The sequence below is a fragment of the Entelurus aequoreus genome, linkage group LG03 (assembly GCF_033978785.1).
Source record: "Entelurus aequoreus isolate RoL-2023_Sb linkage group LG03, RoL_Eaeq_v1.1, whole genome shotgun sequence".
In the NCBI taxonomy this organism is placed as follows: domain Eukaryota; kingdom Metazoa; phylum Chordata; class Actinopteri; order Syngnathiformes; family Syngnathidae; genus Entelurus; species Entelurus aequoreus.
In genome coordinates, this window is record NC_084733.1 from 13,778,660 (window position 1) to 13,795,995 (window position 17,336).

The window sequence follows — 17,336 nt, forward strand, 5'->3', positions numbered from 1 at the left end:
TTTTGTAACAACACTTTCGCACCACACTTGACATATTACGGTTGTCTGTTCGACATATTCCCACTTGAAGCCAAACCACCGCCAGACGATGGACCCCCTTGCTGTCACGTGAGGGGTGCGCTTCCTGCGCGGTTGTTCTTCCAATGCAAAAAGACGGACAGCTCCGGACGACAGGCGTAAGGTAAGAAATGATTTATTTCTTATAAATCATCCAATAAACACACGACAAGAAAATAACGAAAAACATGCGTGCCTAAAACACCGAGAGTAGACGTTGCATGGGCTAGGACATGGCATAATGAAAAACTTAGTTTGTCCAAGTTGTGATGCAAAACCAACGAAAGCAGGACGAGTGACTGGCAAGGGCAACTTAAATATTTATAAATAGTTGATTCATATAGGCTAGTAAGGTAAAGTTTTGTACCTGACAAGTTTTACCTTACTAGCCTATATAAATCAACTATTTATAAATACACATTAGTAGGCTAAATGAACCTTTTTAACGGCAACTTAAATAATGCCTCTGATTAGCACTCGGGAAGCAGGTGAGCAGGCGAGCACTAATCAGAGACAGGTGAACACAATAAGTCGCCATGGTGACAAAAGCAAACAAGGAAGCCTAAACGGGAACTAAAGAAGTCCAAAACTAACAGAACATAACTAAACAAAACATGATCCGGACCACGGATCATGACACTTGCTGTCTTTCTTGGGAATTGATTCTTCCTTCATTTGTTACCAGATTCGCACCTTCTTTCTCTCGTATTACCACTCGCACCACAGCTAACTTTACCCATGCTGCTACCTCTCTGCTCAGCGAGGGCGTATACGTATGTGACGTATATAAGAAGGTGCGCTTGTTTACATCTCTGTGAGAAGGAGAGACAACAAAGAGTGAGAAGAGCCTGCAGCTAAAAGCAACTGCGTGAGAACGTATACTCGAATATCACGATATAGTCATTTTCTATATCGCACAGAGACAAACCCACGATATATCGAGTATATCGATATATCGCCCAGCCCTAGGTTGAATTTTTGACCACTCCTCTTGACAAAATTGGTGCAGTTCAGCTAAATTTGTTGACCACAGAACTTTCCTTGAGAAGGTCTTATCTTTGTCAATGTGATGGCAGATAAAACAAAAATTTAGCTGTTTGGCCACAATACCCAGCAATGTTTGGAAGAGAAAAGGTGATGCCTTTAATCCCAGAAACACCATAACTACCGTCAAGCATGGTGGTGGTAGTATTATGCTCTGGGCCTGTTTTGCTGCCAATGGAACTGGTGCTTTAAACGGGACAACAAAAAAGGAGGATTACCTCCAAATTCTTCAGGACAACCTAAAATCATCAGCCCGGGGGTTGGGTCTTGGGTGCAGTTGGGTGTTCCAACAGGACAATGACCCCAAACACACGTCAAAAGTGGTAAAGGAATGGCTAAATCAGGCTAGAATTAAGGTTTTACAATGGCCTTCCCAAAGTCCTGATTCAAACATGTGGACAATGCTGATGAAACAAGTCCATGTCAGAAAGTTAAAGTTAAAGTTAAGTTAAAGTACCAATGATTGTCACACACACACAAGGTGTGGTGAAATTTGTCCTCTGCATTTGACCCATCCCCTTGATCACCCCCTTGGAGGTGAGGGGAGCAGTGGGCAGCAGCGGTGCCGCGCCCGGGAATCATTTTTGGTGATTTAACCCCCAATTCCAACCCTTGATGCTGAGTGCCAAGCAGGGAGGTAATGGCTCCCATTTTTATAGTCTTTGGTATGACTCGGCCGGGGTTTGAACTCACAACCTACCGATCTCAGGGCGGATACTCTAACCACTAGGCCACTGAGTAGGTGTAGAAAACCAACAAATATAGCTGAACTGCACCAATTTTGTCAAGAGGAATGGTCAAAAATTCAACCAGAAGCTTGCCAGAAGCTTGTGGATGGCTACCAAAAGCGACTTATTGCAGTGAAACTTGTCAAGGGACATGTAACCAAATATTAACATGTGTGTGTCTAATGGATTTATAGCAATTTATGCAAGCTGGGTAACGTTTGCTGTGGTTTGGAACAACATGGCGCACAAACAACTGTCAGAAATGTAGCCAATATTACGTAAAGATAGTGTGTCATGAAACAAAACTAAATTAAATACACAGAGGACATAAGTAAAGGAAATCAAATGCGCTCAAATATACCTACAAACGAGGCATAATGACGCAATATGTACTGTATATACAGCTAGCCTAAATAGCATGTTAGCATGGATTAGCTTGCAGTCATGCACAGACCAAATATTCCTGATTAGCACTCCATAACAAGTCAATAACATCAACAAAGCTCACCTTTGTGCATAGAGATAGATAGATAGTACTTTATTGATTCCTTCAGGAGAGTTCCCTCAGGAAAATTTAAATTCCAGCAGCAGTGTACAGAATTGAGATCGAATTTAAAAAAAGTACATAATGGGGGTATAAATGGAAACAAAATAGAAAAATATTACAATAGAATAAAAACAAAAAGCATCAATGAGAATACAAATATAACAGTAAAATAAGAATATAACAAGAGAAACTAGGCATTAGTGACCATGTTATGAAAACGTATTACACGCATTCACGCACAGCATAAAACATTTGGTGGACAAAGTGAGACAAAGGAGGAGTGGCATAAAACACGTATTTCTGTGGCAGCGTCGGGGAAAGTTATACAAACTGTTGAGTCACAGTCCACACAACGGTGAGTTCAAGGGCCGCTGCAATTAGTAGGACAAAACGGCGCTCACCAAATACTCTCATCAGTGAAGCACAGAAATATTAAACAGTGGGCTTTCTTACAATTAGGAAGGTTTGTGTCATGTTTGTCCTCCTACAGAAACAAAATTAAAACAAAAAACATTTTTCACCCCATTTTTTTTTCCAATTCCGTACATTTTTGAAAAAGCCCCATGGTGCCACCAGGGCGCCGCTAAAGAGCCACGGCTTGCTGACCCCCTCCCTAGGTTGATCAGCGTTTGAGGAACCTCAGAGGTTCTGCCGTGTTTCTTTGACTCTGTTTACAGATCAGCTGTGTACCTCGGCCTCAATAATACTCTCTGAGCTAACAACAGCTTTAGCTTCAGCTTAGCGACCCCTGCCTGGACAATGGGGCTTTAAGCAGGGTCCAAAACAGCTGAGCATCATCTCACCATCTGCCTTGTGTCTGCACCAATCGCTGCCAACCCAGCCAGACGGATTGGCAGCTCAGTGTCGGCGTTTTACACTGAATGAATAACAAATACCAACACTACCTGGGCAAAACTGGTAACACGTTTAGTGCAACAACGCGCGGGAGAACAAATAAAACCACAACCTTCCGGTTAGGAGACTTCTGCCAGGTCAGCCGAACCACCAGTCGGTGCTGTTGGGTTTCTGCTCACTTATAGATTACCACACTTTAAAAAACTCACAGGGATACTGCTCATTTTCTAGAGAAGCAGCTAGCGCCCTAGCTGGCCTAAATGCTAACATGAATTCAAGACACATTTAAAGTTAAAAAAAAACAACATCTTGGTATAAGATTTCAGAGTGTGTACGTACTTTTTGAGCACATTCATCTAGGGGTGTAACGGTACGTGTATTTGTATTGAACCGTTTCGGTACGGGGGTTCCGGTTCGGTTCGGAGGTGTACCGAACGAGTTTCCACACGGACATATTAAGTAGCGTAACGCACATTGTGTAAACAATGCACACCGAGGCACAACACACGGCATGCTAGCAGCTAACGGGCTACGATAGACTGACCATACGTCCTCTACTCACCGGACATGTACTCTTTTGCGGAGCTGTCAGGGCGGACTTTCTTAAATGCCTCAAATGTCCAGCATTTTGAGTTAGGGTTGCGTTTATTTTCAATATACGTTCAGGGTTAAGAAGGGGTTAAAAACAAAACAAATTGTGCGCACAACAGCATTGGTGAGGGAGGGGCAGAGACAGAGAGAGCGAGAGAGTTATGATAAACGCGCACGCGTCGCCAGGCTCTGCTTTTTATCCATAGATTTATCAGATTTAATTTTTTATTATCTATAGCAGGGGTGTCAAAAGTGTGCCCCGGAGGCCATTTGCGGCCCACAGCTAATGTTTTAAAGGCCCACGGCACATTCTAAAAATACTATTAAAATAAACAAAAACATAACAAAGGTGAAATAAAAAAGCTTAAAGGTTAAATGTAATTTATAAAAAGTTGCAATGTTGGCTAATAAAACAAAGCTGTTTTTTTTTTCTTTCAAACTGTCATTGCTCAAAACATAATATTGAATCAAAATCAATGTTATTATGAATTATTGACCTATCCAAGGTTCCGATTACTTCACATCAAATATTCCACTAAGAAAAATATTTTTGGTGGAAGATTTTGCAAATTTGGTAAATAAATAACCCAAAAATTCATATTTTGTTGTTTTCTTACTGTACCGAAAATGAATTGAACCGTGACCTCTAAACCGAGGTACGTACCAAACCAAAAAAAAAAAAAAAAAAAAATTAAAATTATTTTTAAAAAAAATAAAAAAACCTCTGCGCATGCGCATAGCATAGATCCAACGAATCGATGACTAAATTAATCGGCAACTATTTTAATAATCGATTTTAATCGATTAGTTGTTGCAGCCCTAGTACCGTTACACCCCTACATTCAACGTGATAATGATCATAACTATAACAATTTGGTCGCAATTAAGTGTAAACTTCTTCTCACTCCTTTTTAAGTGTAAACTTCTTCTCACTCCTTTTCAAATATGTAAAAAAAAAAAGAAAAGAAAGTCCATTGCTCATTTTGTTTATTTTTTTTTGTTTTAATTTTGTTATAATTAAGGCTATAGCACTGTATTGGATCAGGCTTGCTCTTGAAATAAAAAGATATAAAATCAAATCAATAACAGTGCTATGAAATGTTCATACATTTCATTCATTGTTTTATGGTTGCAGCTCTAATGTACTGAAAACATTTTTTTTTCTTGGGCTGCCCTAAAGGTACCCTACGACTGTGTCTGTGCTGGTCCGTGCTAAAATAGCTTCATCTTGGGTTGCCATGGAAACCACAAAGAAGGCATTCTCCATTTTACACACAAGAGTACCATAAAAAAAATTAAGAATTCATTCTACTTTTACATTACTATGAATTGATAACTCTCTTTTTTACCCAATCAAATTTGTGTAAATTGATTCTGTATATATATAAATATATATATATACGTATATGAGACTACTGCATGTAAGGGCTATCCAAACTCATTAGACGAGAGACCCCTGTTTCCATGGCAACATCATACAGTAGTTAAAAACAGTGTCAGTGGACTCCAGCTGGTTGATATATTGTATATTCCCTTGTATGAATTTACCTGATATAATTTCACTTTGAAACACGCAGCATGGTGTGACAGTGGTTAGCGCTTGTGCCTCACAATAAGACGGTCTTGGGTTAGATTCCCGGGCTCGAGGTCGTTCTGTGTGGAGTTTGCATGCATTTCTGCGGTTTTTTTCATCCTTTTTCCTTCTGCTTGTAAAAGCTTAATAGCTAATTGTTGCAGAAGACAATCATGTGTTTTCTGTTGCTGCAAAGCTCATTTAAGTGGGCTGCATTGATGGTGTTAACTATAATAAAAAAATAATACCTAGAGCTTTTACTATTTCATGTTATTCATCTTCTTATACAAAGACTTCAATTGGGTATTATTAGATATTACATTTAAATATGTACACTTTTTTGATTGATTGAAACTTTTATTAGTTGATTGTCCAGTACAGTACATATTGCGTACAATTGACCACTAAATGGTAACACCCGAATAAGTTTTTCAATTTGCTTAAGTCGGGGTCCGCGTAAATCAATTCATGGTCTGCGTTCCTACGTAAGGCCATTATATGCCTTTTAATCCCAAATGCTGATCCCCTCAGGCTGACACTGTGTTTATTTTTAGTACCCCAGCTGACGAGTGGCTAGCAGCTAAATGTGTGTCTCCATACACAGTGTGGAGCCGCACCCCTGAGCCAGCTCTTCTCAAATAGGGGCCAGCTGGCGATGCGATGCCAGGGTTACATGTGACCCCAGGGAACAAGCTTTATCAGTATCATGCTTCGAACCTTGTATCGAAAAGCTGTGCACTGCAAAACGAGCTCATTTTAACCATTAATCCTGACTTCCTCATTTTGAGTAATTGAAAACAAGTCAGCACAAATTGTTTTATTCATTTTTGTTTTGTTAGTTAAAGGGTTTTATATATAGTGCTCCTAAGTTAATTTTGCGGACCAATTTTATTTGATTTTTTTCAGTATCAAATGGTTCAATAGTTTGAATAAGATTTTTTTTTATTTCAAGCAAATTATTGCACTTTAAATATTTTCTGTTACAGACTAAAAAAACAATGTTAATAAAGTTATTCTTTGTTGCAAGTTGATCTGTATTTGTTTTTTGTTTTCTTTAATGTTAATATGGATATAATGTTGTGCAGAGGTGTCCTTATAACAATTTATAGACAAACGATACTATTTATAGTTGCAGTGGAGAGTGGAGGGGAGCGTAACAGAAAATAATTGAGAAGAACTGCCATAAGCTAATAATAACAGCAAATAAACTACAGGTCTTAATATTTTACATATCTTAATCAAGTATTGTTATCACTGGAGGACAAGGCTAAACCTGTTACACACAGAGAACAAAGTAGAAGAAGGCATTATAAATGCTAAGCTAACGGCTAAGCACGCTTCAAACAACACCAAGAAATGAGTGCTTAATAAACACAGGCGGATCAATCCATAAAATGGTAGTGACGATACCACGGGTACTATCAGTATATGATGGATACTAGAGTGATGAGGTCAATATTTTTATTTTCTCTGCACCATTTTTTTGTTACTTTTTTACAAACTCGGATTGTTTACTAATATGATCTACTTTAAGTTTACTGTTAAAACTCAAGGTGTGTACAAAGTACAGAGAAAAATAACTGATAAAACATTTTCGAACCTTATTGAAACCGAGATAGTCTTATTCACTATAATAATTACTACTTATTTTCTTGACAACTGTATTGTTTATTATTAATGGGGTTTGAAAAAGCTAGCTGTCCAAACAGCGAAACAGACTCTAGCTAATGCTAACGACACTAGCTTGATTACATTACAATAGCACGTAAAAAATATGCATGAAAACACTCCTACAGACATCACACATTTAGCAAGTATAAATTGTTTTAGTTATATTGTAAAACTTACAACCGTCACTTGGAGTGATGAATGAAGAATCCGTACGAGTAGAAACGCTGTGGACGGCTAGAAAACAGAACAGCACTTGTAGTTCCGATTCAAAGCTTGAAACAGCAGGGAACACTTGTAGGCATTCACCCAGCTGCATCCGGACTAAGGTAACTCGTCCAAAAGATGGCGCCATAGCACAAACAATAACGCCACATTTAAGTGTCTTTGCATGTGTTCAATGAAAACTATTAGCTTTATGTCTGTCAGCGAAGGAAAATCCACAAATTAGCCGCACCGTTTTAAAGCTGCAGGGTTCAAAGCGTAGGAAAAAAAGTAACACTTTATAGTCCGGAATTTATGGTAGTAACACTCATTAAATGATTAATTGAAGCAACAAAAGTCAAGTGACATGAGTCAAACAGAAAACAATATTAGGTTTGAAAAACCCTAAACTATTTTTTTATTAACCGTCTGGAATGAACTTTCTAATACTGCCTTGCAGACTTTGTATGTGTAAGTAATATGCAACTATAACTATTTGATAATGGTTTATTTTGACCAATATACTGTCTTAGACCCTCACATTGTTCAATGAAGGACATTTATTACATATGTCTAGCTTGTGTGCTATTGAGTGCTTAGCTGTTGTGCAGCTGCTTGCTCCTACAGTAGTAACCTACCATGTTTACCTTTTGCAAATGACTTCACTGTAATACAAGGAAAAAATCAACCCTACGTACGTATGTCTAACTTGTGTGCTATTGTGTGCTTAGCCGTTGTGTAGCTGCTAATGCCTAGTAGCCTATAGCCCACCATGTTTACCTTTTAGTAATGACTTGACTAAAATAGAAGAAAAGACCAACCTTGTGTGCTTATTGGAGGACGTTTTGACGTAAACTGGCTGTCAAGCTTATATCGGATCATGTATCGTACATTTTTCGGCACAAACCGATAAAATCCAATACTGATATCAATAATACAGTTGTATTTATCATTTATTTTATTTTTTATTTTCTTCAGTCTTAATAAGGATACGATGTTATGCAGAGGTGTACTTCTAGCAATTTTATACTCAGATGATATTATGTTTTTTTCCCGGGGGCGGGGGTTGTAACAGAAAATAACTGAGAAGCAAAGGTGAAAAATACCGTGTTTTCCGGATTACAAGCCGCCACTTTTTTTCCAACGCTTTGAATCCTGCGACTAAAAAAAACGGTGCGGCTAATTTATGGATTTGTTTTCCTGCTAAACAGCCATTGTGTTTAATATTCAACAAATAGTTATCATAAAACACAGACAGACACTGAAAAGGTGTGTTATTGTTTGTGCTATGGCGCCATCTTTTAGACGAGTTTGCTCACTGCAGGTGCTGTGGGTTGACAATGTACTTCCTGTTTTGTGCCAGAAGTATAGCGTTTTTGCTCAAAATGATATTTCATTCATCACTCCAAGCAACGTTTGTAAGTTTTACAATATAACTAAAACAATTCATACTAACTAAACCATACCGGTGTGCTCTATAGCCTCGGAAATACGGTATTTGATTAATAACTAGATGAGGCAATTCCTGAAGTGTGAATGCTCCAATGCTGAAGTTGAAGTTTAATCCTGGAATTTTTTTTTAGAATTGTTGAAGTAGAGCACACATTTCCCAAACAGGCTGAATATTTTCAAGTTGGATAAGTTTGAATCAGATGAAAATTGTGGGAATTGTGGAACTTTGAAGAATGTCCCATTTCCAAAAAATTTGGGAATTTCGGGAAAAGCAGGAATTTTTATTTTTTTTAAATGGTAAAAAACTTGAATGGTCTGAATGAGTTGAAATTGTTCAAATCGGTCGAGAAATGTTGAATTGAGAAATGGTACTACTGGACTGGTACTGGACTCTCACTATTATGTTAGATCCACTATGGACTGGACTTTCACAATATTATGCTAGACCCACTCCATTGTCATATACATTGACATTCCACCGGGTTGTGAGTTTTTCCTTGCCCTTATGTGGGCTCTGAACCGAGGATGTCGTTGTGGCTTTTGCAGCCCTTTGAGACACTTGGGATTTAGGGCTATATAAATAAACATTGATTGTGTGATTGATTGATACTACGGAATTCCTGTAATTTCGGGAAAACCGGGAATTTTTCCAGTTCAAAAAACAACTTTGTTTTTTGTACTAATTAAGAGGAATATTTTGACGGTGGAACGGTTGGAGTAGTCGCCAGGAAAAAGGGTGGAAATAGGGCTTTGGAAAACCAGGAATTCTGGAAAATCCTGGAGTTTTTTTTAACTTGAAAAAAGAGATGTTTGAATTTCCAAGATGGTGCAATGTGTTGAAGGTGGAATGTAATGAATAGGTTGAAAAATGTGGAAATGGTGAAAGTTTGAAAAATGGCCAGTTCATTTTAAATGGGGAAAAATGTCCCGGAAAACCGGGAATTCTGGGAATTTGAAGTTTGAAGTTGGAATGGTTTGAATCGGAAGAAAAAAGTGGAAGGTAGAGCGCGCCAAAATCTGGAGAAGAAGAAGATGAAGTTGAAGTTTAATAAATAGATGAATTTTGGTGTAGGAAACCCTATGTGTGATTGCTTTGGAGCATTCACACAATGAAAGATTCCTACTACGCAGACTTTCATTTAACGCGCTCATGTCCAGAACCAGCCATAAAAGAGTGATTATTCTACGCCAGGGGCGTCCAACATACGGCCCGAGGGCCGGATCAGGCCCCCGAACAGGTTTTATCCGGCCCGTGGGATGAGTTTGCTAAGTATAAAAATGTACCTGAAATTTTTGAAGGAAAGAAACAGCTGTTCTACATGTGTCCACTAGAGATGTAATATCGGAAATTATCGGTATCGGTTTCAACCTCCCGATTTTCCTGGGAGACTCCTGAATTTCAGTGGCCCCTCCCGAAAATCTCCCGGGGCAACCATTCTCCCGAACTTCTCCTGATTTTCACCCGGACAACATTATTGGGGGGCGTGCCTTAAAGGCACTGCCTTTAGCGTCCTCTACAACCTGTTGTCACGTCCGCTTTTCCTCCATACGAACAGCGTGCCGGCCCAGTCACATTATATATGCGGCTTTTGCACACACATAAGTGAATGCAAGGCATACTTGATCAACAGCCATACAGGTCACACTGAAGGTGACCGTATAAACAACTTTAACACTGTTACAAATATTCCGCCATCCTAGTCACTGTCGTTGTGTCCTTGGGCAAGACACTTTACCCGCCTGCTCCCAGTGCCACCCACACTGGTTTAAAAATGTAACTTAGATCTTGGGTTTCACTATGTAAAGCGCTTTGAGTCACTCAAGAAAAAGTGCTATATAAATATAATTCACAATTTTTAAACAAAGAAAACAATCTGAAGTTGTATTTATTTTTAAGTTATCGTGCCGTAACTTTACCAGTCCGGCCCACTTGGGAGTAGATTTTTTTCTCCATGTGGCCCCTGGTCTAAAATGAGTTGGACACCCCTGCTCTATGCGTATGTTGTGTTGTTTTCCTTAAGAAAAAGCGCTATATAATTCACTATTTAAAAAAAAAAAAGTATTTTATTGTCATTATACACAGATACAGTGAGATTAAAAGCAACTCCAGTATCAGTGCGACAGTCTACAAAATATGCAAAACATAGGAATAGAGATGTCCGATAATATCGGACTGCCGATATTATCGGCCGAGAAATGCTTTAAAATGTAATATCGGAAATTATCGTTATGAAAAAGTAAAATTATGACTTTTTAAAACGCCGCTGTGTACACGGACGTAGGGAGAAGTACAGAGCGCCAATAAACCTTAAAGGCACTGCCTTTGCGTGCCGGCCTAGTCACATAATATCTACGGCTTTTCACACACATAAGTGAATGCAAGGCATACTTGGTCAACAGCCATACAGGTCACACTGAGGGTGACCGTATAAACAACTTTAACACTGTTACAAACATGCACCACACTGTGAGACTCACACCAAACAAGAATGACAAACACATTTCAGGAGACCATCCGCACCGTAACACAACATAAACACAACAGAACAAATACCCAGAACCCCTTGCAGCACTAACTCTTCCGGGACGCTACAATATGCACCCCCCGCTACCCCCACCTCAACCTCCTCATACTCTCTCAGGGAGAGCATGTCTCAAATTCCAAGCTGCTGTTTTGAGGCATGTTAAAAAAAATAATGCACTTTGTGACTTCAATAATAAATATGGCAGTGCCATGTTGGCATTTTTTTCCCATAACTTGAGTTGATTTATTTTGGAAAACCTTGTTACATTGTTTAATGCATCCAGCGGAGCATCACAACAAAATTAGGCATAATAATGTGTTAATTCCACGACTGTATGTATCGTATCGGTTGATATCGGAATCGGTAATTAAGAGTTGGACAATATCGGAATATCGGCAAAAAAGCCATTATCGGACACCTCTACATAGGAATAAAAGGAAGAGAAATAGTGCAAAAGGAGGTAAGGTGCACAGTCGAGTTTTGAGAACAAATGTTCAGAATGTGTTGTTTACTGGAATAAATATTATACTATATACAGAACAAAAAAAGAAAACAATCTGAAGTTGTCTTTATTTTTAAGTTATCGTGCCGTGATTTTACCAGTCCAGCCCACTTGGGAGTAGATTTTTTCTCCATGTGGCCCCCGGTCTAAAATGAGTTGGACACCCCTGCTCTATGCGTATGTTGTGTTGTTTTCCTTGTAATATTGTGAATATTTTATCCAGATTACGATATCGCAAAAAGGGGCAGAGCGTTTATTCCTCTCACGAGAAAAACGAGATGAACATCTGCAGCAGGGGCTGTGCTAAATATTTCATGGGCTCCATCACTCTCTGATGCTCGGAAGCATTGTGAGGTTCAGCGCGACAACGAAGGGTTACACAACAATGTAAGTTCATGCACAAAATAAACCACATGATGTTAGTACATCAGTCGAGGAAAATGATTAAACTACATAAATAACATCCTGTAATTTGATTTTGATATAATTTTCTTATCTTGATAGATTGAAAATTAACACCAATGAGTGAATGATGAACATTATCACATCATTTATTCCAAAAATACAAATAACGACAAATAAAGTATATATACTATTAACCGCAACATGTAATTAAAAAACAACAACAACAACAACATTATGATTTGTACAATTTCAGAATGTGCTTGTTCTATATGGGGCGGTAGCGCACGGTTGGTAGAGTGGCCGTGCCAGCAAATAGAGGGTTGCAGGTTCGATCCCCGCTTCTGCCACCCTTGTCACTGCCGTTGTGTCCTTGGGCAAGACACTTTACCCGCCTGCTCCCAGTGCCACCCACACTGGTTTAAAAATGTAACTTACATCTTGGGTTTCACAATGTAAAGCGCTTTGAGTCACTCGAGAAAAAGCGTTATATAAATATAATTCACTAATTCACTAATTTTAAACAAAGAAACCAATCTGAAGTTGTATTTATTATTAAAGGCCTACTGAAACCCACTACTACCGACCACGCAGTCTGATAGTTTATATATCAATGATGAAATCTTAACATTGCAACACATGCCAATACGGCCGGGTTAACTTATAAAGTGCAATTTTAAATTTCCCGCGAAACTTCCGGTTGAAAACGTCTATGTATGATGACGTATGCGCGTGACGTCAATGGTTGAAACGGAAGTATTCGGACACATTGTATCTCAATACAAACAGCTCTGTTTTCATCGCCAAATTCCACAGTATTCTGGACATCTGTGTTGGTGAATCTTTTGCAATTTGTTTAATGAACAATGGAGACTGCAAAGAAGAAAGCTGTAGGTGGGATCGGTGTATTAGCGGCTGGCTGCAGCAACACAACCAGGAGGACTTTGAGTCGGATAGCAGACGCGCTATCCGACGCTAGCCGCCGACCGCATCGATGATCGGGTGAAGTCCTTCGTCGCGCCGTCGAACGCAGGTGAGCCCGGGTGTTGATGAGCAGATGAGGGCTGGCGTAGGTGAAGAGATAATGTTTTTATCATAGCTCTGACGAGGTCCCGTAGCTAAGTTAGCTTCAATGGCGTTGTTAGCAACAGCATTGCTAGGCTTCGACAGGCGGCACAGCATTAACCGTGTGGTTACAGGTCCAGTGTTTGGTTCGGTGTCTCCTGATAGTAGTATTGTTGATCTGCTGTCTATCCTTCCAGTCAGGGGTTTATTTCTTTTGTTTCTATCTGCATTTAAGCCCGATGCTATCACGTTAGCTCCGTAGCTGAAGAGCTTCGCCGATGTATTGTCGTGGAGATAAAAGTCACTGTGAATGTCCATTTCGCGTTCTCGACTCTCATTTTCAAGAGGATATAGTATCCGTGATCCACAATAGAAAAAGGAGAAAGTGTGGAATCCAATGAGCCCTTGTACCTAAGTTACGGTCAGAGCGAAAAAAGATACGTCCTGCACTGCACCCTAGTCCTTCACTCTCACGTTCCTCATCCACAAACTTTCATCCTCGCTCAAATTAATGGGGTAATCGTCGCTTTCTCTGTCCGAATCTCTCTAGCTGCTGGTGTAAACAATAGGAAAATGTGAGCAAGTCCTTCCTCCGCTCTTTTTTTTATCAGAGACCAAAAGTTGCGAACTTTATCGTCGTTGTTCTACACTAAATCCTTTCAGCAAAAATATGGCAGTATCACGAAATGATCAAGTATGACACATAGAATGGATCTGCTATCCCCGTTTAAATAAAAAAAAATCATTTCAGTAGGCCTTTAACCGTGTATTTACATGTCCATGGTTTAATAGTATTGTTGATTTTCTGTCTATCCTTCCAGTATTTCTTTTGTTTCTATCTGCATTTAAGCCCGATGCTATCACGTTAGCTTCGTAGCTGAAGAGCTTCGCCGATGTATTGTCGTGGAGATAAAAGTCACTGTGAATATCCATTTCGCGTTCTCGACTCTCATTTTCAAGAGGATATAGTATCTGAGGTGGTTTAAAATATGAATCCGTGATCCACAATAGAAAAAGGAGAAAGTGTGGAATCCAATGAACCCTTGTACCTAAGTTACGGTCAGAGCGAAAAAAGATACGTCCTGCACTGCACTCTAGTCCTTCACTCTCACGTTCCTCATCCACGAACTTTCATCCTCGCTCAAATTAATGGGGTAATCGTCGCTTTCTCTGTCCGAATCTCTCTAGCTGCTGGTGTAAACAATAGGAAAATGTGAGCAAGTCCTTCCTCCGCTCTTTTTTTTATCAGAGACCAAAAGTTGCGAACTTTATCGTCGTTGTTCTACACTAAATCCTTTCAGCAAAAATATGGCAGTATCGCGAAATGATCAAGTATGACACATAGAATGGATCTGCTATCCCCGTTTAAATTTTAAAAAATCATTTCAGTAGGCCTTTAACCGTGTATTTACATGTCCATGGTTTAATAGTATTGTTGATTTTCTGTCTATCCTTCCAGTCAGGGGTTTATTTATTTTGTTTCTATCTGCATTTAAGCCCGATGCTATCACGTTAGCTCCGTAGCTGAAGAGCTTCGCCGATGTATTGTCGTGGAGATAAAAGTCACTGTGAATATCCATTTCGCGTTCTCGACTCTCATTTTCAAGAGGATATAGTATCCGAGGTGGTTTAAAATACGAATCCGTGATCCACAATAGAAAAAGGAGAAAGTGTGGAATCCAATGAGCCCTTGTACCTAAGTTACGGTCAGAGCGAAAAAAGATACGTCCTGCACTGCACCCTAGTCCTTCACTCTCACGTTCCTCATCCACAAACTTTCATCCTCGCTCAAATTAATGGGGTAATCGTCGCTTTCTCAGTCCGAATCTCTCTAGCTGCTGGTGTAAACAATAGGAAAATGTGAGCATGTCCTTCCTCCGCTCTTTTTTTTATCAGAGACCAAAAGTTGCGAACTTTATCGTCGTTGTTCTATACTAAATCCTTTCAGCAAAAATATGGCAATATCGCGAAATGATCAAGTATGACACATAGAATGGATCTGCTATCCCCGTTTAAATAAAAAAAATTTATTTCAGTAGGCCTTTAACCGTGTATTTACATGTCCATGGTTTAATAGTATTGTTGATTTTCTGTCTATCCTTACAGTATTTCTTTTGTTTCTATCTGCATTTAAGCCCGATGCTATCACGTTAGCTCCGTAGCTGAAGAGCTTCGCCGATGTATTGTCGTGGAGATAAAAGTCACTGTGAATGTCCATTTCGCATTCTCGACTCTCATTTTCAAGAGGATATAGTATCCGAGGTGGTTTAAAATACAAATCCGTGATCCACAATAGAAAAATGAGAAAGTGTGGAATCCAATGAACCCTTGTACCTAAGTTATGGTCAGAGCGAAAAAAGATACGTCCTGCACTGCACCCTAGTCCTTCACTCTCACGTTCCTCATCCACAAACTTTCATCCTCGCTCAAATTAATGGGGTAATCGTCGCTTTCTCTGTCCGAATCTCTCTAGCTGCTGGTGTAAACCATAGGAAAATGTGAGCAAGTCCTTCCTCCGCTCTTTTTTTTATCAGAGACCAAAAGTTGCGAACTTTATCGTCGTTGTTCTACACTAAATCCTTTCAGCAAAAATATGGCAGTATCACGAAATGATCAAGTATGACACAGAGAAAGGATCTGCTATCCCCGTTTAAATAAAAAAAAATCATTTCAGTAGGCCTTTAACCGTGTATTTACATGTCCATGGTTTAATAGTATTGTTGATTTTCTGTCTATCCTTCCAGTCAGGGGTTTATTTCTTTTGTTTCTATCTGCATTTAAGCCCGATGCTATCACGTTAGCTCCGTAGCTGAAGAGCTTCGCCGATGTATTGTCGTGGAGATAAAAGTCACTGTGAATGTCCATTTCGCGTTCTCGACTCTCATTTTCAAGAGGATATAGCATCCGTGATCCACAATAGAAAAAGGAGAAAGTGTGGAATCCAATGAGCCCTTGTACCTAAGTTACGGTCAGAGCGAAAAAATATACGTCCTGCACTGCACCCTAGTCCTTCACTCTCACGTTCCTCATCCACAAATCTTTCATCTTCGCTCAAATGAATGGGGTAATCGTCGCTTTCTCGGTCCGAATCTCTCTAGCTGCTGGTGTAAACAATAGGAAAATGTGAGCAAGTCCTTCCTCCGCTCTTTTTTTTATCAGAGACCAAAAGTTGCGAACTTTATCGTCGTTGTTCTACACTAAATCCTTTCAGCAAAAATATGGCAGTATCGCGAAATGATCAAGTATGACACATAGAATGGATCTGCTATCCCCGTTTAAATAAATAAAAATCATTTCAGTAGGCCTTTAACCGTGTATTTACATGTCCATGGTTTAATAGTATTGTTGATTTTCTGTCTATCCTTCCAGTATTTCTTTTGTTTCTATCTGCATTTAAGCCCGATGCTATCACGTTAGCTCCGTAGCTGAAGAGCTTCGCCGATGTATTGTCGTGGAGATAAAAGTCACTGTGAATATCCATTTCGCGTTCTCGACTCTCATTTTCAAGAGGATATAGTATCCGAGGTGGTTTAAAATACGAATCCGTGATCCACAATAGAAAAAGGAGAAAGTGTGGAATCCAATGAACCCTTGTACCTAAGTTACGGTCAGAGCGAAAAAAGATACGTCCTGCACTGCACTCTAGTCCTTCACTCTCACGTTCCTCATCCACGAATCTTTCATCCTCGCTCAAATTAATGGGGTAATCGTCGCTTTCTCGGTCCGAATCGCTCTCGCTGCTGGTGTAAACAATGGGGAAATGTGAGGAGCCCTTCAACCTGTGACGTCACGCTACTTCCGGTACAGGCAAGGCTTTTTTATCAGCAACCAAAAGTTGCGAACTTTATCGTCGATGTTCTCTACTAAATCCTTTCAGCAAAAATATGGCAATATCCCGAAATGATCAAGTATGACACAGAATGGATCTGCTATCCCCGTTTAAATAAAAAAAATGTATTTCAGTAGGCCTTTAAACAAGTTGAAAAACTTATTCGGGTGTTACCATTTAGTAGTCAATTGTACGGGATATGTACTGAACTGTGCAATCTACTAATGAAAGTCTCAATCAATCAATCAATCTAAAATGAGTTGGACACGCCTGCTCTACACGTATATTGTGTTG

The 17,336-nt window shown here is 39.5% G+C and overlaps 1 protein-coding gene across 1 annotated transcript in view; it reads right to left on the reverse strand.

Moving 5' to 3' along the window:
• The window catches only part of LOC133645567 (transcription regulator protein BACH2-like), a 59,459-nt gene that overhangs the window by 41,072 nt on the left and 1,051 nt on the right, over window positions 1-17,336 (reverse strand). The gene's annotated exons all lie outside the window — the stretch shown is intronic.